The 23,268-nt window shown below is 35.3% G+C and overlaps 1 protein-coding gene across 3 annotated transcripts in view; it reads left to right on the top strand.

The window, feature by feature from the left end:
* Positions 1 to 23,268, top strand: part of CDH12 (cadherin 12) — a 1,057,614-nt gene that overhangs the window by 635,270 nt on the left and 399,076 nt on the right. The gene's annotated exons all lie outside the window — the stretch shown is intronic.

Genomic DNA, 23,268 nt, shown 5'->3' with positions numbered 1-23,268 from the left:
ATACAAAAATTAAGGAGAACAATATAATAAACTGTTTGACATTATATGAAAAAATATATTAGAATCAAGTCAAATATTTATATATTATAATGAAGTATCCATGGTGTTTTATATAGTGTCCTGCTCAGCGTGTTGCCTTCATCATCTTCTGTTTCACAGAGTGAATTCTCTTTCTAAACTACATGTATACCTTGCCAATATCATGTTTTGTAAAGGGTTTTACCCTTAAATTTTCACAAGACAAACTGAGGTGTAAATTGGAAACATTTGGGGAAGATCACTTGGAAAGTCAAATCACCAGCATTAAAACTTTTTTTTACTGTTTACTTATTTTTGAGAGAGAGAGAGAGGGAGAGGGAGAGGGAGAGGGCGCATAGAGCATGAGCAGGGGAGGGGCAGAGAGAGAGGAAGACACAGATCCAAAGCAGGCTCCAGGCTCTGAGCTGTCAGCATAGAGCCCAACGCAGGGCTCTAACTCACAAACTGCAAGATCATGACCTGAGCCTAAATCAGACGCTTAACCGACTAAGCCCTCCAGGCGCCCCTCAAATCACCAGCATTAATTTATTTCTTCAGACTCAATATGCACTACTATTTTTTTCTTTTGTTATTTCTTTACTTTGTAGTATACCTATCCATTCTTTATACCTGCTATGATTTAGTCCAATGTAGGAGTCTAAAATGAAGGAAATATTACCAAAATTAGTGTTTTACAAGAAGAGGTGATTTGGAGGGTGCCTGGGTGGCTCAGTCGGTTGAGTGTCCGACTTCGACTCAGGTCACGATCTCGCGGTCCGTGAGTTCGAGCCCCGCGTCGGGCTCTGTGCTGACAGCTGGGAGCCTGGAGCCTGTTTCAGATTCTGTGTCTCCTTCTCTCTGACCCTCCCCCGTTCATGCTCTGTCTCTCTCTGTCTCAAAAATAAATAAACGTTAAAAAAAAAAAAAGAGGTGATTTGGAGGAAGATTATGTAAAATAATTTATTTTTAAAGTGAAAATGTTGATCTGTTTCTAAATTTTTTTTTTCAACGTTTTTTTATTTATTTTTGGGACAGACAGAGACAGAGCATGAACGGGGGAGGGGCAGAGAGAGAGGGAGACACAGAATCAGAAACAGGCTCCAGGCTCCGAGCCATCAGCCCAGAGCCTGACGCGGGGCTCGAACTCACGGACCGCGAGATCGTGACCTGGCTGAAGTCGGACGCTTAACCGACTGCGCCACCCAGGCGCCCCATGTTGATCTGTTTCTATTTACTGTATATACTAATCATCTCATAGCATATCATATTATAATGATGTACTTTGACTTAGTGTATATGCATACATTATTTTCTCCCATGATTTGTAAGTAAAGTTTTAGGTTTTAACAGACAGATTAAGGCAAATCATATAGCATATATGCAAGATGAGATGTAAAATGCAAATTTGTAAATAATAATAATAATACATAATTTCTGGAGTATGGTCAGACATTATTCATATGTTTATAAGTCATTTTGAATGTATCCTCATCTCTACACCACGAACCTCCTGTATAAGTCTTTTAATAGTTTTTTATCGGGATTTCAGGCTTTGTTGATTTGTATGAATGCTTATATAAAGTATAATAATAATAATAATAATAATAATAATAATAATGCTTTCTCTTTCAAATGGGATGGAAATATTTCAAGCTTTTATTTATAGTTTTATTTTAATTTCTATATTGATGCATTTGTCTGTGTTTTATGGCATCTGAGTTTTCTTTCTTAGAAAAGCATAGGTATAAAATAGAGATAGAGATACCCCCACACACATATACACACATTCATAGATATAAAGATAGTAGAGTCAAGGTAGCATAGGTATAGCTCCCTCCATATGTGTAATGTTTACTCCTATTGTTTTACTTTATTTTTCTACATGCTACATATTATTTGAGAATTAATTAAATATCCTAAAGTGATACTTAGTGGTATTTTTACAGATAAATTAGTTTAAAAATACACAAATTAATTTTTTAAAGGAGACAATTGGGAGGAGCACCTGGGTGGCTCAGTCGGTTGAGTGTCCGACTTCGGCTCAGGTCATAAATCTCACAGCTCATGAGTTCGAGCCCCGAGTTGGGCTCTGGGCTGATAGCTCAGAGCCTGGAGCGTGCTTCAAATTCTGTGTCTCCCTCTCTCTCTGTCGCTAGCCCACTCGCATTCTTTGCCTCTCTCAAAAATAAATAAACATTAAAAAAATGTTTTTAAAGGAGACAATTGGGTAACTGTCATAATGTTTATGATGTTCATCATTTAGTTTTCCATATCAGCTTATAAAAATGTGGACACTTTGTATGCTCTCTTTTGTATCAACCAATCCATAGTGATCATATAAATTTAATAATAATGGCACTGTTGGGGCTGCAGACTACAGTTATTTTAGTTGATGAAATTTTGATACTTGGGTACATGTCAAAGTGGGCTAATCATGATTACAGGACAGAAGAGTGTCAACCAATTTATTTTCAACTAAACTTCTGTAAAATAGGAATCACATTTCTGTGTGTTGTCTTGAAATTTATAGGCCTTATCTAGTTTTTCTTGTCCCAGTTTATATCATTCACTATCAAAAATATAACCAGGACACTAATAAAATGTTGCTGTTCATGTTGTTCAAAAAATACTGTACCTTAGGAGAGTCTCTCTATAAAATACCATTCTGACTCTGAAAAAATGACATTTGGTCTTTGATCACTCGCATTAATATTGTTTTATTTTTATATCAAACAGTAAAACAGCAGTAACATTGAATTACTGAGGACATTTTTATCAGCCAACTGTGGACTTGAGATGATGCTTCTAGTTTACCAGACATGGTAGCAACCTAACAAGTTAGAGTGGTTGAAACATTCAGGGGCTTGTACAGGAGCAAAACTGCCTTTTAACCACACCCATGGGGCCCCTAAATATCAGGTAAGGTAGTCACACACAGAAGGAACTGGAGATTCCTTATAGTAGAACCTCGGTAAACATATATTGAATTGAAAGCATAATTACTAGAATGCCAAGAAAGAGGCACAAAGCATGGGAAGGATAGGGAGGGTGTGCAAAGTGTGGGAGAGAGAGAAAGAGAGAAGCTTATTTCTCAGCTATGAAGATAAAGTATTTCTTTTTTTTTTTAACAAGGTATTAGAATCATCTGGAAATAAATATATCCATTTCCAGCACAATATTCCAATACAAGAATAATTTCTTTTTTTTAGTGTTTATTTTTGAAGGAGGAGGGGGGCATGCAGAGAAAGAAGGAGTGGCGCAGTCTCCAGGCTCTGAGCTATCAGCCCAGAGGTCAATGTGGGGCTGGACCCTACGAACCGGTAAGATCATGACCTGAACCAAAGTCGGACACTCAACCGACCGAGCCACCCAGGCGCCCTAAAAGTAATTTCCTTGAAGAAATTACTAAGAATAACCAGCCATTAAAATTTTTTAATGTCATCTTACTAACCATTATTTTGGTGTCATTGATGTTCCTCCAAAGGTCACTGCTAGATACCGTGGTTCTGTGTTCGTTTGGCAGTTACTGGTAGAAAATGAGGACATTTATATTTAATGTACCAAATACTTTCTGTCGTTTATAGTTCTTAAAATTTTTATTTTGCCACTATTTCCAGGAAGTGACTTACAGTTCTGTGGTTTTATAACTCAAAGTTGCTTCGAGGATTATAATAGAAAATATTTCCAAATAGCTTTTTAGAAATACCATTACTACATACAACTCTCTGGAAAATAATTGCAATTCACAGAAGAGGTTTTCTATTGCATTGAAATTTAAAAAAATGGCATGTTTATTAAGATAAAATATTAGCTGAGCAAACAAATTGAAAATAGAAAACAAAATAGTGATTTTTTTCTTTTAGTTATTTAATATAATCCTATGTATGAAATGCAATGAAATATGCATTTTTCAGTGGTCCTTAAGAACGTAAATGACTAATCCTTACATATTGTTTAAAGGGCTATTACAAAAAAAAAAAAAAAGGAATCTTTAAACTATATTCTGAAATAGATGTATTCTTGTTTTCCAAAAACTTTGCTGGTTTTTTTCATGTATGGTTATAAAGCCTCCCGCCACCCCTTATTTCAGTCATTTTAGTGATTATTTTTTATTGGTATAGAGATGATGCATTCAGAATGGTGGTTGATTTATTTACTGCAATTCAAGCAGGTCAAACAAAAGTTTTGTTTTTATCTCCATATACAGTAAAGCTTTAAAATTTTGCAATTTTTCTATTCTGTTTATTTAGGAACTACTTTTAATATCCCGTAAAGTATATAATTTACGATTAAAAAAACAACATACTTTGTTTTTATACCTCTACAGGGAGAAAGGGATAAATATCCCTCATGGTGCAATTGTTTTCAATAAAAGGGTTATCTTGTGAAATATGGTTTTCATATGCATCTCTTGGTACCTACTAAATAAAGAGTTATTTTAGCACTAGCATTTTTCTTATGTGCTACTTTAATGATACTATATATCTTTTTCATTTAATTTTATTAATAGATTTAAACATAAAATCCCCTAATGAACAGTTTGTTGAATACCCATTAAATTAAAAAAGAAAGAAATAACCATTAAAATAATTAAGAAAACCATAGTTATTCTTCATAAATTCTCTACACTCTGTGTTTAACATTCCACCCCACAGGGACAAGTTAAAGGCAATATATGTTATTCTATTCAAAACTCTCAGTCTAATTTATAAGGTATAATCACTATTGTGAAGTGGAGATTTTCCTCTTTAGTGTTAATTTTCAGATAATTCTGTTACAAACTGATATAACACAAATAACATTAAAATGGAAGAGGTTCTGTAGATTGAAATGTCATGGTTGTGATGAAATGGGTTCTGTGTGTGTGTATGTGTGTGTGTGTATCTGTATGTATGAATATTTACGTGAATATATGTATATAAGTGAATATATATGTATATGAACATAGTTTCCCAGTATCATAAAGATTATTATCTTTTTTTAAAGATTATTATCTGAAGGATATAGGTTTCCCTGCTATCTGAAATGGATCATTCCTATGAAAGCTTTCATAAACTGACATAACATGAAGCATTACCCAATCATTTATAAGGAAGCATTTTTAGTGTCCCCAGACCCCCAAAATAGCCTATCTTGGCTGTTCTGATACTTTTGAAACTTCTTGTACTAATGGATGCACAAAATAAGTAGAGATAAAGCACAGATGCTTAGAGATGAGGTTCCAAGCTCTGGGGATAAGATGCTAACTTAGATGGCTGAATGTGGTTCCCAGGGAAGGAGCTGGGCAGGGCCTTTCCCGCCGCTCTGGGCGTATAAGGACTCTAAGAGCTCACTGCACAATAAATGCTGAAAACTATTTTCAGTCTTCTCTCTTTTTCATGAAAGCAAAAATCCCCTTCAGATTTCTTTCAGTTATCAAAAACAGGTACTAATTGAGGACATTCTAAAAGCCAAGTGGCCTAAGGCGAACGTTCAAAAAGTAGGGGATACCTATAGAGTCTTGTTTTTTTCCAGTGTTCTGTACAAAATTCATGTCACAAAATATGGCATTGTTATGTGAAGACAGTAAAAGAACACGCTAATGTGACCATTTCAGTGTGTGATTTACTATTATTACACCATTTTATTTATTCATAAATCTACTAAAGATGGTAATTTAGCATTCCACCCATTTCTTACAGCCGGGTTGAAGGAGTGAAAGAGATATGCAAATGCTTTGTGCAGTCTTCTCCCATGAATCTTCTTGGCTATTAAAGAATTATGAACTCTCATTTTTGTGACAATAGTTTGTAATAGTTTGTAAACAAAACAAACTACTTTGGCATGAATCTATTTCCTAGTGAATGGAAAGAGGAAGAATATGAACAAGACAATCTAATTCTAATGTAATATTAAGAATATGGAAAAAAACAAAGATAGCATCATATCATAATGAAAAGTTAGCCCAAATAAGCTTCCTTTACTATTCGCTCATTAATTTGCCCTTTGTCCTTGAAAAGGACAGGCTGTTAATCTAAAATAAATGAAATTTGTTTCTTTTCCATTTTTTTCATGTGTGCATTTGTGTATGTGTGTGTGTGTGTGTGTGTGTGTGCGTGTGTGTGTGTCTGTGGATTTTCTACATACTCTTATTAACAAATTGAGGTTCTTATCCAAAACAGCCAAATAGTTGCAAGCACTGTATTTCATAGTTGAGTTTCCAAACTATTGCCTCAAATTGATTTTCTAAATCAGTATATCTTTAGCATCATAGCCACACCTTCATTCATTTATCAATAGACATTACTGTCATTCACTGATTTTTCATTAGCTTTGAAATGTCACTTGGAAACATTACGAATTAGGAAAAAATGAGCTTATTATTTAAAAATAGCATGGATATGAAATAGTGTCAATTGTATATGTGTGAAGGTATCAGGAGAGGTCAGCCCACCTGGCATTAAGACTTTAACAATCTTGACTGTGCTGACAGATTAAATACAGACAATATCTGGAGTGCAGAATGACTGCTGATGAAGCAGGGAAAACCAGTATAAGGGCACACATCTCATATGTGGACTTAAAATGTAAGCTATATCAAGCAAAACTTCCTAAAAGATCAAAAGTGGTGATGTAGAATTATTTTGGGCGAAATACCTGAATGTTTCCAAATTAATAGGGGGTTTGATGAAATTGCAAACACCATTACAAAACATATTTTACCAAATAACTGGATAATTACCACTCCATCTGAGGCGTTCATGTAATTTCTACGATTTGAATTTACTTTTGTGCCCTTTTAGTGTGCAAACCAAGCCCAATTCCTATTTTAGACATAATAGCTAGTATTTTTTGTTTTTGCAAAAGCAGAGAAAATAGATTTAAATTGCATGTGTACTTGATCCTAGAAGTGACAGCAAGTTGATTAAATAGAAGAATGGATTTAAGTTTGCTTTTTCACTCCAAAACACCAGAATGGAGCACACCATGATAAGTACAATCCCAGGGAAAGTTAAGTGGTATTACTGAAAAGAAGGAAGTCCCTCACAATGACCGTGAACACGCCAAGGGAATGGACTTGCAAATTTGCTAGAAGGGTTGAGATACTGCTGCTATAAATTTGATGACGTAAAAATGTCTAAAATACTGTGATTGAATCAAAGATCTACTCAATTGAAGAATTCTTGTGCCTGTAATTATAAATGGACAACTTAAATATCCCCTTCCGTAAAAGTGAATTTATGAATGTAACTATTAAAACAGGTTTATATGTAGGGAAACAAAAGCTGTTTCTTTGATGAATTTATTGTATCTGTAATTATGTTTTGTTTATGACAGCACCTGTAATTTTCATTAGAAGAAATAATTGGAAGAACGAATAAGGTGTTTTTTGTTTTTTTGTGTTTTTTTTTATTAAGGATATGATGAATTTGGCATGTAGAGGTGGTGACCAGTATTCATCTCTCATATCTGATTAAGGGATTTGTGCTTTTCCAGGGCACATTCAGGCTAATTAAAATCATGCTTATGTTTTCATTAATGGGAGCAGAACAGTAATTCCTCAAGCTTATGATAAAAATGTACACCACGTGATATAAAATTGAGTTCCTCTTTTGATTGTCAGAGGCCAGGAGAGTAAATCATTCAGTCATTCTTTATGAAAAATGGGTAATATATTTACTTGTTTTTTATCTATTTATTTTATTTTACTTTTTTACCAGAACATAAAGGGAAAAAAGGTTTATACACACAGAAATGATCTCATTTTTCCTTTGGAAAAATACTTTACCCACTAATAAATGTTAAAATATTAACATTGAAATTCTGCAAAGCTCAATTTTCCTATTACTTAATAGGAAAAAAGAAATGCCTGTACCCCATTATGGTCTAAAATGTGGCCAGTGTCCTTTTCAGATCCGCTTATGTTTCATCTATTTTTTTAATAAAAATATTGCTACTTGTTATTAAAGCTATATTAATAATTCTAGTAAATAAGAGCTACCATTTATTAAGAACTAAGCATTAATGAAACTTTCCAGAATGTCTTACTGAAATTAGGTAAAGATCTTAAATGTAGGTATTGTTATCCTTATTTTGCAAATTTAAAAACTAAGGTTTTGAAAACAGCTCAGTTCTCCCAGCTTTGGAGTTCTTATTTCATACGCAGACTAATGGGGCCATTATGGCCATGTAAGTGTTGCTGTTGGAGAGTCAATGCAGGCAACCAGGGGACTGGAGAATCAGAACCTTTCTACAGGTGTTGTTTTGATATTTTTGAAGTTTCTCTTTGTTGTGAGCAAATGAAAGGGAATACATTATAAATAACTGTATAAAATGTCTGTTGCACTAAAGGGTACTGTTTTCTCACATAAAGGAATTTCTCAGAGGATCGAAATTATACTAGTTGGAAGTTTCAAGTGTAGCTGCTCTTCAAAATCCTCGCCATTATGTCCTTTGTAAATCAATCAACTTAAATTCTGGGAAAATCTCCCCAAAAAGTGAAACAAAAATTCCTTTGTTAAATTATTTCTGAAATGCCCCAAATTAAGTCATTATTAAGATGTTTCTAATTTTTAAAGAAAAGTTATGAATCCTTATTCACTTATGTAAACTGAGTCATTTTATTTATTTATTTATTTTTCTTTTGAGAGAGAACGAGGGAGAGCAAGAGCACACATGCGATCAGGGGAGGGACAGAGAGAGAAGGAAAGAATTCCAAGCAGGCTCCGCACCATCAGCATGGAGCGACATGCAGGGGTACATCTCATGAACCATAGATCATGACCTGGGCTGAAATCAAGAGTCACAAGCTTAACCTACTGAGCCACCCAGACACCCTGAGTCATCGGATTATTTAACCTCTGGATCTCTCAGTATCTAGATGATCTCCTCCACCCCACCCCCACCCCAGTCAAATTATATATGCTTTGCCTGATCCACTGAAGTAGAATATTATCATATTGGGATTAGCACAAATTAGGGAAAGTATCTGGACAACTCCACTCTAGACCCATCTAAGTCCTTTATAATTCACTGGAAGGCAATTGGGAGGTCTTTCTATATTACCCCGATTTTTTTAGGCCTCATTAATTCAGATAGGTTAAAATATACAACATGTCACATCCAAAAATTAAAATGGAATAAAATACACATGGCTATTGACATATTATTGATGAACATTATCTTAAAAATTGAAAGTACCCAGTCTTACTCTTTTTTCTACACGTTATATTGAATCAACACATATCAAAGAGTGGGGGAAAGGGCTAGTCTAAAGTAAGTCATTAAAGGTCAGTTGTTAAGATCTACCGTGGCATTCCTTTCATTCATGTAATTAACTGTTACATATGGTACTGAGAACAACAGGAAATAAAATGTGCTCTCTGTACTGAAGAGACTCAAATATCTTGCAGTGGATGATGTTAGTGTTATTTATTTATTTATTTATTTAGTATGCTATGTAACAAATCACTACAAACTTTTGGCATAAATGAACACCTGTTATCTCACATTTCTGTATACCAGAAGTCTGGGCAGGTTCACTTGTGCTCTTTAATCAGAGTATCACAGGGTGGAAGTCAAGGTTTCACCCAGGCTGACCTCTTATCTGGAGGATCTAGAGAAGGGTCAGATTCCAAGCTCATTCAGGTTCTTGGCTGAATAAAGTCACCCTTGTTGTAGGATTGAGCTCCTGTTTTCTCCCTGTCAACTGGGAGTCTCTCTCAGATAGAGACTACTCTCAGGTCCTTTCCACAGGAAAGCCCAAACCAGCCCCTCTCTTTTCACATCTTTGACTTCTGGTTCTATCCCTTATTGGAGAAAAAGCTGTTTTTAAAAGGCACATTAAATTAGATTGCATTTACCAAGATAATCTCTTTATTTACTGTTATTTGTAATTTTAGTTACATCTGCAAACATTTCTTTTGCTATTGTAAAAGAATGAGGGTCAGGGGTGCCTAGTTGGCTCGGTTAGGCACCTGACTTCAGCTCAGGACATGATCTCGCAGTTCATGGGTTTGAGCACCATGTCAGGCTCTGCTGACAGCTCAGAGCCTGGAGCCTGCTTCGGATTCTGTGTCTCCCTCTGTCTCCCTCTCTTTCTGCCCCTCCCCCACTCACGCTATCGCTCAAAAATAACCATTAAAAAAATTAAAAATAAATAAGTAAAATAGAAGAGTGAGAGTCATTGGGATTATTATAGAATTCTATCTACCACCAACACAGATGATAGTGGAATACAGAGAATACAGAAGTTAGCCTTTACAGAGTTATCTTTACACTTGCATGTGATGCTGCGGATGTCTCAGTAATGCAACTATTTGAATGTAAAAAGAAATGTTAAAAAAAAAGAAAGAAAAGAAAAAGGGAGATTGCAGGAAAGTGGCTAAGATGGGGACCAAATTTGTCTTCCCAACTGAACCTAATTAATAATCTGTCTGAATTTGTTATTCCATATTCTGTTTCATGTTATACTCTTGATCCCTAGATGTTTAGTTTTTTTGCTGCTACTATTTGTGTTGTCGTTGTTATTGTTAGCCGACCACTAGGTATTTGATGTTAACATTATAAAAGATTTACTTTCCCTTTGGGAATTGTGCAGAAAGTTTTTAAATCTTTAATCAAGTGAGCGTCTAGGTGTATCAGTCATGGTTGCACTGGAGAATAAGAACCAGTGGGTATAAATATTATGAATTTTATTGCCAGGAATTGGCTTCTGAAAATGTAGGAGCTGGCTAGACAAGTTCAATAGTTGTAGGGCAGGCCATCGGGGGCAGGCTGTGTGTCTAGGATACAGGCAAAGCTGCTCTCCACAGGAAGAATTACTTTTTTTTTTTTTTTTTTTCAGGGAAGTTTCAGTTATGCTCTTTAAGACTTTCCAGTGATTGAATAAGCCCACCCAAATTATCAAGGATAATCTCCCTTACTTAAGGTCAATTTTTTACGAACTTTAATCACATCTCCAAAATACCTTCCCAGCACACCTAGATTAGTGTTTGATTCGAGAAGAGCTGGTGACTGTCACCTAGCCAAGGTGACATAGAAAAAAACATCATCACTACTTCTTGTTTTTGCTTTTAGACAAAGTGGTTGGATTTCTTTCCAAAGTGTCATCACACCACACCCTACTGAATCCAGCACTTTTTTTTTTTTTACATTGATTTCCCCAAGTGCATATTAGAATGTCAGGTATATCCATACAGAAGTACGTGAGCATGTGCTTGGTGGCCTTCTACATGACCTAACCATCATGGTATTTTAGAAATAACCATCCACTTACATTTTTATTTTCGTGAACAAAATAGGTAGATATCAATAGCACAAAATAACACTCTCTCTCTATTTTATAACTTTGTTTTACCATTACGATAAGTTCAGAGTCAACTCACACTTCGAGTTCTAGAGCTATTCACAGTCAGGGTAGAAAAAAATGATTTCAGGTCAAACACAAAGTACCGCACTCTTGCATATTCTTAGTACTCAGTGCTACGTGTGCCCATATTTAGAAGAAAAATCTTGAATATGGTACGATGCAGAAAGGCAAAGCTTGTTAATTTGGCAGATTTTCGTGGTTACCTTGGTCCTCCAAGAGAATCTGTTGTTTTTCATGTAAACATAGATTCCAAGCCTTCCCTAAGATTACTTCAATTTATATATCATACTGTAGAATGACAAATTGGCACTTTCTTTTCCCTGGGTAATTTCTACATGTACAAGTAAGGGAAGAAATTAAAGGTCATTCATTCATCTACAAAAATGTGTAGTCAGTAAACTTTTCTCTAAAAAACAATGGCACTGTCTTAAAAGTTTCAAGATAAAAAATCTTAAAAGCTCATAGCAAAGCTGTAATCATTTATAGTGATTTTTAAATGGCATTTCAGTTGTAGTACCAACCATTGCTGTCACTGTCTTTAATTTATCATTTGTTCATAAAGAATATAAAGACCTGGAAAACTGGGAAGACAAAATGATTGGTTTCAATTTCTTCATTAAAGAGCATATAGACATTTTTCTTGTTTTTATAGTCAATAAAAATCTTCCATTTACTTATATTTGAGGAAAAAAATCAAAATCTTTTTCCAAAGCCTACGTTCTTAGGTTAAATTTTTCCTGAGGATGGGAAGAAACATAATAAAGAGCTATGCTTGTGTATGTTTATAAGCTTAGAATTCCTTTCTACATTATCATAACAAATCATAATTAAACTCATAAAGTCATTGTCTGGACAGAGTGTACAACCATATTTTTATGATGGAGATATCAGATACCTGAATATCTTTGTTCTACTTTTGGAAATGCTACAAGATACACTATGTGTTTATTTTAATCTATGAATTTTACCTGTGGAGAAAAAAAATGTAAATATAAATCTATTTAACTGAAAGTCATGATAATTTTATTTTACAAGGGATTGATTTGATGAGTTTTTAACTGAAATATTAGTGTATATAAAGTATAGAAATGATTTATATTATTTTATAACGTTGTGGATATGACTGTTATTTCATAGCATGGTCAGTATAAATCAAGATTAGTGTAAGTTTCTTCTATCAAAATACAACTTGAATAAAAGATCCATAATGATATAGCACTAGTCAACACATCACTATTAGTTTAAGTTGGTATTACAAATAACTATTTAAGCCAAATATTTATTTTTTAGTGGTTATTTTGTATTTTTTAATGGTTACATTTTAAAATATCCTAAGTACATAAAAAATATGTTTAATTTTGCCTTTTTATTGTAAACTCTAAAACATTTACTAGCTAGTCCTTTAAGATACCAATTTGCCAGACTCTGTGTCAAATGAACATAGAACAATGGAACGTCAGCAAATGTCTAGCTTATTTTTTTAAATTATTATCCATGTGACCTCAAGCAGGATTCACTTACTTTATGTTAGCCTTGATTTCTTCATCTGCAAAATGAACATAATAATATTATTTGCTCACCTTAAACATACAGTAATTCTCAAAGGAAATAATATGCCTCCCATCTCTTTGAAAAGTACATAACACTATAAAATGGACATATTATATGAATCAGAATACACAAAGAGCTTGACTTTCAGAGAAGGCTCTGGAGTAACTGATGAATTGCAATCCCCAATAAGCCATATCCTAACATTGTTGATTTGAGGAATGTTACACTAAATCTAAGTACCCTACCTAGCAAAAACTTTCTATAACCTTGTTCTTGGCAAGAGTTCAGGTCCTGCTAAGAAGTAGCTGTTGGTATAACTCTGTGTCCCTAATTAGCTCTTACCTGCTTCCCTCCTGGAAATAAGCCTCCATTGCCTACTGGCAGTGACAAATTTCCTGATAATGATTGGTTTCTTCTGGAATGTCCCTATTATGGGATTTATGCTTTGTGAGTCAATGGCTTGCAATACACTTGCCCCTGATTTTGCTTGGCAATTCAGTAAGAGTATCTTTTATTGGCAGGATGTTGCCTCTCAAAGTAGCTTTGATGGGTATGTCAGTTTTTTATAGGCTTCCTACACTACCTTGAAGGTCTGCCTTTCCTCTGATTTAATCTCTTCCTCAGTAGTTCTGGAATACTGAGGGGCCACTGTATGTAGTGCTTAGTTGGGCAAAGCCCCAACACTGAATTCCAAATAGATTAGGGCAGAGTTTCTACTATAAGAACCCCCTTTACCTACACGAATGTCATAAGTCTTGCTTGCTTGCATAACAGCAATACTCAGGAGGTGTAATGTAAAACCTAAGAATGAAATCCTTCTGCGTCCGACTTTGGCTCAGGTCATGATCTCGCGGTTGACGAGTTTGAGCCCCAGGTTGGGCTGTGTGCTGACAGCTCAGAGCCTGGAGCTTGCTTCAGACTCTGTGTCTCCCTCTCTCTCTCTGCCCCTTCCCCGCTCATGCTCTGTCTCTCTCTGTCTCAAAAAAAAAAAATAAATAAACATTAAAAAAAAATTTTTAAAAATGAAATCCTTCTAGTGGATGTCTCTATGTTGTATACCAGGTCACAAAACGCAGTGGTACAAGAGTGCTCCTGTGTTCACTTTGTATGAAAACCATACCAGCAAAAATCCCTCATTAGGGTGCCCTTCAGTACTAACTCAAACAGAAATACTTGTATTAGATTACTAAAATTTTCTTCTTTTTTGGTACCGTGATGGTCAAGAGATTATGTCAGGTCTCAGGGCAATTTAAAGACACCCTCAACTTCCACAAGCTTCAGGGCTCTTCTGTGTCTGAGTCTCTTACGCTCACTACCAAACCTCAGACCTACTGAGCATAAAGTATTTACCCCTAAGACATCAGAATTTTTACACATTATGACCTTTGACCAGCCCATGTATTCCCCTGCCTTTTCGAAAAATGAATTGAGGAGTTGGTCCTAAGAGGGCTTCCTCCATAGAGATCCTTAGCTAAGGTGTTCATTCAAGAACATGTCAAAACTCAATTCAGAAAAGCCTGAATTTTCCCATCAAGTTGCAAACTTTGAAAGCAATCAAAGTTCACCAGAACAAGGATAATAGTCTTCCTATTAATTGTAAGTGTTGGAGAGAAAACATAAAGCTTATGTCGTAATAATTCTGGAATAAGTAGAATTACTTCAAATTATGTATAAAAATCTTACTCCCCCAAAAAAATAAATAAAATAAAATAAAATAAAATAAAAATCTTACTCCCATTCTTATTATAATTTTATGCATTTAAATTATTGCTAAATCATCATGCTTTAGAGTAAGTTTTATAATTATGTGATTTTTTTTTCTTAATTAAAGCCACTAAAAGCAGAGTGTAGCAACTTAAGTTTACCACAATCCATCATCTTGCAACTAGTTGTGAGTATGTTTGTCCTCTGTCGTTAATATAATAAGCTGCATGCTTTAATTATAAATGAAGATATAAATTGTGAAATATTAATTTTCTCAAGAAATGTTTATTAATAATATATAATTATTATATTTTCAGATCCATAACACTGAGTTTAAAATTAGTAAAAAAAAAACAGACTTAAAATGACAATTTTATGAATTTAAAAATAACTCATTTTTAAGTGGAGAAGAGTACATACAGAGTAAGACTGCACAACACTTCATGAAATTGTAAAGTTCTTTTATCATTATGGAAGATGACGTATATAAAAAGGTACCTTAAAATAACCAGTGTTTTCTCCATCAGAAATCAAGCCCCTCATTTGTGGTCTTTAGATAAGAAAAATAACACTATGTGATAATGGTAAACAGACCTTGCTTTGTAACCCCTTTGAGATAACTGCCCTGAATGAGATAGTTCTAGTGTGGTGAATTGTGAAAGCTTTTCATATACCCAAGCAGGGCAGAAGCATCTGGAAGTCTAATTCCCCAAAGATTTCCCTGTGCTGCTTTTAAACAGAATAGTAAAATGATGGAGCTGGTAAACATCTGCCAGTTACAGGAAACTGATATTTTGTTCAATAGGACACTATACCGTGTGTTCAGCAAGTATTTACTGTGGGTCTACTCTATATCTGGTACTTACATTAAACACTGTGAGAGCTGTCAAATACTATAGGTCCTTTTACATAAACACATATGTTGAAGTTTGGAAAGAAATCAGGTAAGCCCCAAGAATAAAAATGCAGAGATCAGGAAATTGTATTCTGATAACAATTCAAGAGACTTTTCTTTGAAATGGTTGGAAGTTACTGTATAGGCAGATCAAGATGAAATTTTAATTATGGGCAAGAAATTTATATTTTATTTGATAAGCAGCTGTGGACTACAGAGCTTCCCTTGACAAATGAGTGACATGTCAATTTCTAAGCTTTATAATAAATAATATGCCTTCAGATGTTACTCTTAACCACCATCAGTAGGACACGTTGGTAAATTAGGGTAATAGCTTCTGGAATCAAATTTCAGATATCATTGGCCAGCTAACCTCTTCTTGAAGGGTGCGATAAAATAACATCAACACTCTACTGCTACAGGGAACACAACGGCAGTCCAAATGCAGAAATACAGTGAACTAGACTATATTGTCATGGTATGCCTAATAGCATTAGTCACTTACAGCCAAAGCCAAAGCAAAAGCCAAAATTCAAACAAAAACAAAAACAAACAAACAAACAAAAACCCACAACACTGCATTAGTGATACAATGGATATGTTGCGGTCGGTGGGGGGGGGGGGGGGGAAGGACCCTTTATCTTTTACACAGCACACTGAAGTATTTAGAGACAGGATAACATTGCGTCTAGGTTTTGCCTCAACTGTGTCCAAGAACAGAGTGAGAGAATATAGAGGAAACAAGATTGGCCACGAATAGCCAAATGATGAAGCTGGATGATGCGAGCGTAGGTGTCTATCAATACTGTGTCCTTTACTTTTTATATTTGTCTGAAGTTTTGTAATAGAAAGTTGGAAAACAATAGAAACTAAGTGAAAGGAAATGGGTTCTTCGTCTATTTCTTCTCCAGTGCTCACCAGGCATCTCAGATTTCACCCATTCACTACAATGATACTTCCAGGGCTCATTCAACAGTGAAAAACAGATTACACAAAAGCATGGGAGGGATTTTACCCAATACCAAAATATTTATATCTTTTTTTTCTGGCTACGGTCTCATCCCACAAGCCACACCCCTATATGGTAGCTGACCTGTTTCTCTATGGGATTGGAATCAGGTTTATTGATTTTTATCCATTCTTGATGGAAGAGGATAGAGTGAAAATGAGAGTACAGCTAATACCACTTGTCAACCATAAGAAGTTGGTACTGATGTTTTTCAGTTGATGCAACTTCTGGTGTCATCGAAAACTGAACTATGAGACAATCAGCATCTACTCTGAAAGAAGTCATGTATCTCTTTAACTTAATATATTTAAACCTGAACTTTATGCAAGAATGTAAGTTGTAGCTCCTTCTTCCCTTTGTTTGCATAGACGTATACAAAAAAAGGAGAAAAAATCGGAAGAGGGAGGGATAAGTAAAACAAATCGAAGATTATGCATTTTCTTCATTTTTCTCTAGCTTACACTTGTTAGGAACAAGAAATGGTGAGTTAGCCTACCAAAACTCCAATGTCAATCAAGAAAAAATCTTTAGTTTCTCATGATGCATAACCTTCCTTTAAAAATGTATAAAGAGGTTGGGACGCCTGGATGGCTCAGTGGGTTAAGTGTTAGGCTCAGGCCAAGATCTCACAGTTCATCAGTTCAAGCCCTGTGTTGGGCTCTGTGCTGACTTCTCGGAGCCTAAAGCCTGCTAGGATTCTGTGTCTCCCTCTTTCTCTGCCCTCCCCAACTCACGCTTTGTCTCTTTCTCAGAAGTAAATAAAAACATATAAAACCTTTTAAACAATGTATAAATAGGCTTAAGTTATATGATAATCAGCTTTTTTCTATTAAAAACCAGTTGAAAACCTTCCCACGTTAAAAACATACTGATTGGGGCACCTGGGTGGCTCAGTTGGTTAAGCGACCGACTTCGGCTCAGATCATGATCTCGCGGTTCGTGAGTTCGAGCCCTGCCTCAGGCTCTGTGCTGACAGCTCAGAGCCTGGAGCCTGCTTCGGATTCTGTGTCTCTCTCTCTCTCTGCCCCTCCACTGCTCATGCTCCGTGTCTCTCTGTCTCTCAATAATAAATAAACGTTAAAAAATTTAAAAAAACATATTGATATATGTATACTAATGATGCATTCATTTATCAGACTTTCTTATTTACATCTAATCAATACATTAATATCTGCAGTTTTTCACTATTATAAGCAATGACATAATGCACAATATTTTTTCAATAAACATCTCTAAGGTCATCCGATTTATGTATACACACACATATACCTGCTCTTTTGTTACAGATGTCAAAATTGTTCCCTTGATATTAGCAGTTTAGGTGTCCAGAAGAATTGTTTTTATTATGCTTTGTAACATAATTGCCAAAAATATCATGGTATAATTTCATTTTACATCTCTAATGGGAAAGTTTTCCTTAGGGTTCACAATATACGCAAAAGTATGACATATTTAGCCTACATCCAATTGGACATCATCATTAAGCAATGAAAAAAAGTTTTCTTTTGAGTTTTCATAGTGTGTATATTGCCTGTTTGACTAAAAACAGTCGCTAATTTTTACTGGGACCTTATTTTGTAGGTTACCTTTTTGATACTGCATATCTACTAACTCATTTAATCTGATTCCCTCATATCCATGGACTCATTTCATACTTTTTTTACCCTCCTTTTTTATCTGAGGAAATGAAGGCAAACGTGATTTAAGCAAGTAGCCCAAGCATCCGTAAGTACCGTTTGCTGTTATGTCGCTGTGCTGTTTTCATCCCGGAGAGTGAGCCCCCCAAGTTGCTGCTGTTTTCACCACCATTTTTACCGCTGCACCATTATTACAAAAGCTTAAGGCCATATATTTGATATACACAAGAGAGTACAAATGTTATTTCAGTCTGGGGTATGTTAAGACCCTGTATTCCTGTGGAGACTTGAAATTATTTTAATAAGGAAAACAGAGTCAGCAAGGCAGATAGAAGTCCCTTGTTCTTTATGACGCGGCGGCAGCAAATTATTGACTTTTGCCGAGAGTGAAAAAAAACACACACAAACAAGTTGACAGGAGAGGAAACTAGATATTACCGTCAGCGTAACTGCGGGTGGAAGGAGACAACGGTATTCAGAAGTTAATGGAGTCACCATGAAACCCAAAGAAAAAGTTCAATTTAGTAAATAAGTAAATAAGAACAAGAGGGAGATCCTGTAAAGCCACTCTGCATCAATATCAGCTTTACGATGCTATATAAAGTATTTTCAGCTTAAGGCCTGTCAAATGCGGTGAGAGCCTGAGAAAGCTCAATTATTTTTCTGTAATATAGAGTCACCTGCTGTGGCATAGACGCTGAAGATACGGTATGATGAGATTTCAATACACATTAAACAGAAGTTAGAAATAAATGGACAATGATATACGTGTATCAAGAAGGAATTAAGCATTTCACAGCAGCCATTGTTTGAAATGGAATAGCACTTTATTTGCCTATATAAAATTTTACTGAACTATTATCTGAATAGGTACCAGGACATTAAGTTTAAAGTTGTCTTAAACTTTGATTGAATGAGGAATGCTGTGTACAACTTAAGAAACTGTTAGAAATATAAAGTAGGTGGTTTTATTCCATCTCAAATATGGCTCCTGTAGAAACTAGGAAGTGGAGTTAAAGGCGTGCGCGTTGTTACCTTATTCTGGATGTAATACAGCATGAACAGTTTAATTACAGTAATGTTTCATTGAAGAAAAATTGAGGAAGGTGTGTAGTTTTGCAACTTTACTGAGTGTAGCCTGTAAAATAAGCTGCACACATGTAAAGTGCAAATCAGATGTGTATGCCTCTGACACCGTAATCAAGATATGGCACATTTTCACCATCTCTTTGTGACCCCTTGCTGTACCCCCATCCTCCACCAATCACTTTCCTGGCTTCTGGCATTTTGATTTAGTTTCCATATTTTTAATTTTTTTATAAATGGGATTATATAGTAGTTCCTTATATACTATTTGTGTCTGGCTCGTTTCAGTCAACATAAAGACCGTGTGGTTCAGTTTTCAAGTATAGAAGTAGTTTTTTTTTTTTTTTCCTTTTAATTGACGAGTAGTGTTTCACTGTATGCATGTATCTATTGGTACATTTGGATTGTTTCCAATTTTTTTGCTGTTAGGAATAAAGTCAATCATTTGTATATCAGTCTTTGAATGGACAGATGCTTTCTCTTCTTTGGGGTAAATACCTTGGAATGAGATAGTGGCATCACATAAGAGGTGTATGTTTAACTTTTCAAGAAATGACCAAAATGTTTGCTGAAAGTGGTTGTATGTTTTATATTCCCACAAGCAGTGTGTGAGGGTTACAGGCGTTCTGCATCATTGTCTATACTTGGTATTGTCAGTTTTTTTTTTCTTTTTAATTTTACCGATGCTAACAGATGCATGGTAGCAGAAATGACTTTAAACAATTAAATATATAGTTTTGAATTAAGAGGTCCATGTAAATTAGGACTTTTTCAGTCTTAGGTTTTAATGAACAGCAAATTCATTTGATAGTACTTTTCACTCCACTGCTTCCAGATCTTTCTGCTTTCCATAAATTTACAATCACTGGGCTTCCCTTCCCTCCTTTCTGGCTCTCCACAGAGGGTCAAAATATCTGCTCAATAAGGACATAAACACACCTTTCTTTTATTCTATTAAGGAATACTGTTCATTATGTAGTATTTTATGTGCAATTGTTTAATAACTTGTTTTTGTCATTGCTAAAAATGTGTGTGGTTTGAAATTTATACACATAATTCTAGACATCACTAATTTTCAGTGGTTTTTAAGTGAATTTGATATGAATTGAATTTAATCTTAAGGTTGTACATAATATTTACTTCATTTTGTCTGCACTTTATAATCATATCTATAAGATGCAAAGTAAAATAAATATGAGCTAACAGGAAAGGGGTAAAATACCAAGCAATTGTGTCTACCAAAAGTCACTTGTTTTCTTTTAATTCTGTAATGTGTTTTTTTGTTGTATTTTAAATTAAGTTCCTACTGAAGTGCAAATGTGGTTTTAAGAATACAAAATATATTGGTACACCTGGGTGGTTCAGTGGGTTAAGCGTCCCACTTTGGCTCAGGTCATGATCTCACAGTTTGTGAGTTCAAGCCCCACATCAGGCTGTCAGCTGTCAGTGCAGATTTCACTTTAGATCCTCTGCTCCCTGTCTCTCTGCCTCTCCCCCACTTGTGCATGCATGCACACTCACTCTCTCTCTCTCTCAAAAATAAATGAACATTAAAAAATGAATTTGGGGTTCCTGGGTGACTTAGTGGGTTAAGTGTCCACCTTCTGCTCAGGTCATGATCTCATGGTCTGTGGGTCCCAACCCCGCATTAGGCTCTGTGCTGACAGCTCAGAGTCTGGAGCCTGCTTCAGATTCTGTGTCTCACTCTCTCTCTGCCTCTCCCCTGCTCACCCTCTGTCTCTCTCAAAATAAATAAACATTGAAACATTTTAAAAAATGAACTTAATATGTATTTAAAAATATAATATATTGATGTTGTATGTTCATTTTTAAATTATATTCCTTAATTTAAGTTAATTTTAATCTTAATTAAACTGCCGTTCATTTTTAAATGACCAGGATAATAAAAGAAAAGGCTAAGGATCCATTCTAGGTATAATATGACAACAATGTGCTTTCAAAGGAATGATTATACTTACTTAAAAAAAATAAATAGCAATTTTTTTTTTCATGTACTCCATGTGCAGCATCAAATCAATGACTCCTGGCTGATTCTTAAGTGACTTGAGCTATGAAAACAAAATATTCTTGCCATAATGTTACTTATAGAATAAAATTGTTAGGGATATGACAGGGTGGGAGAGGGGAGAAAGAGTGTGTTTGCTTATATCCTTTCCTTCTTGGCCGCTTGATTATTTCTGAATTAAGTAGAAAAGATATTCCAAATTATTAGCCAAATAGATAACATAATTTAATAGCTGAATGAAATCGTAGAGATAACATATGCTAATTTCCTCACATTTTCCAGTAAAATTTTAACTGGAAGTTTTTGAAATGGCTCCAGGTTACAAAGCTCGTAGTGCCGGAATTTTGACCATAGTCCAAGCTTCTGATCGCCAGTTGAGTTTTTCTTTATTTCCAGGAGTTCATAGTTTTTCAAATTCATGGGCATGTGTGAATAAAGCAGGCCTCAAAAATGTGAAAAATTTACCTTAAAGGCTGTTAAATTCAGCCATTCCACGCTTATCCTTACACCTAGGCCGAAATAGGTATAACTTTTGAGAATCTCTTAGTATCGACCAAACAGCCCAGTGTTAGTAGTTAACTCAATGCTGCTGGCAAAAGGTCAGTTTGTTAATACTTTGCTAGGTTCCTTGCTTGTTTTATTTACTATTTATTTATTTATTTTTAATTATTTTTATTTTTAATGTTTATTATTATTTTTTTTTTTTTTAATTTTTTTTTTTTCAACGTTTATTTTATTTTTTGGGACAGAGAGAGACAGAGCATGAACGGGGGAGGGACAGAGAGAGAGGGAGACACAGAATCGGAAACAGGCTCCAGGCTCTGAGCCATCAGCCCAGAGCCTGACACGGGGCTCGAACTCACAGACCGTGAGATCGTGACCTGGCTGAAGTCGGACGCTTAACCGACTGCGCCACCCAGGTGCCCCTAATGTTTATTATTTTGAGAGGGGGCAGGGGGAGACACAGAATCCAAAGCAGGCTCCAGGCTCCAAGCTGTCAGCACAGAGCCAGACACAGGGCTGGAAGTCACAAGCCAGGAGATCATGACCTGAGTTGAAGTTGGACGCTTAACCAACTGAGCCACCCAGGTGCCTCAATTTGTTGATTTTTAATTTAAAACAATTAACACTAAAGTTCTGGGATTTCCTTTCTCCTGATAATTAAGTCACCAAAAAAAATGATGCAGGGAGGTAATATTTGAATCTGAAGTCCACAGAGAAGCAAGATGAGATTCATATGAGAATCGTAAGACAAACATCAACACAATCCTCTTAATATCATAATAATCAAGATCATGAATGCCTATGAGAAATCTAAGCAGAGAAATTGCTGTGCGTATCAATCACAATCTTCCTATCAGCTCAGAGTATGTTTTTCCTTTATTACACGATAATCTCAATCCCTCGCTTGTTAGTACAGACCCAAGTAAATGAAGAAAGACTGGCTTCCGTTTAGATACCCATTTGGAGTGTTGACTACAACGTGACGCTGACAAGCATATTGTTCAGACACGGTGCAGACCAGTAAGACTTGTCTGGAAAAGGAAGACATCAGATTTTCCACTAAGTGCCAAAGACCAAAGGACAATTACTTGGCTCTTTTTATTCCTAATTCCCCATCATTAAAATATGAATAAAATACTTATCGTAAGTTATATCAAAAGATTCCTGTAAAAATCAAATGAGATGATAGGTGGGAAATTTCTTGGCAAAGTTTAAGGTCTGAATTAATTTGAGTTATCATCATTCTTTTCTTTTAGACAGAATTTTTATTAGAAGCCTTGAAAAAGTGTGGTCACAGTATTTTTCTGTAAGATTATGAATGTGTCTGAGAATTTCAGCAGGCCATATGAAATGGTAGGATTCAAGTGAGGTTTAATAAACTTCTAGATAATGCATAAACACACTAGAAATGAATTCTTCAACTCCACAATTCCTATGAACTTTGCTGTTGCATTGCTTCTGCTGGAGAACTGAGATATCAGAAATTAT

Source organism: Neofelis nebulosa, chromosome 1 (assembly GCF_028018385.1).
Source record: "Neofelis nebulosa isolate mNeoNeb1 chromosome 1, mNeoNeb1.pri, whole genome shotgun sequence".
Taxonomy (NCBI): Eukaryota; Metazoa; Chordata; class Mammalia; order Carnivora; family Felidae; genus Neofelis; species Neofelis nebulosa.
Note: the sequence above shows the minus strand (reverse complement) of the source record. Positions and strands in the feature narration are given on the sequence as shown.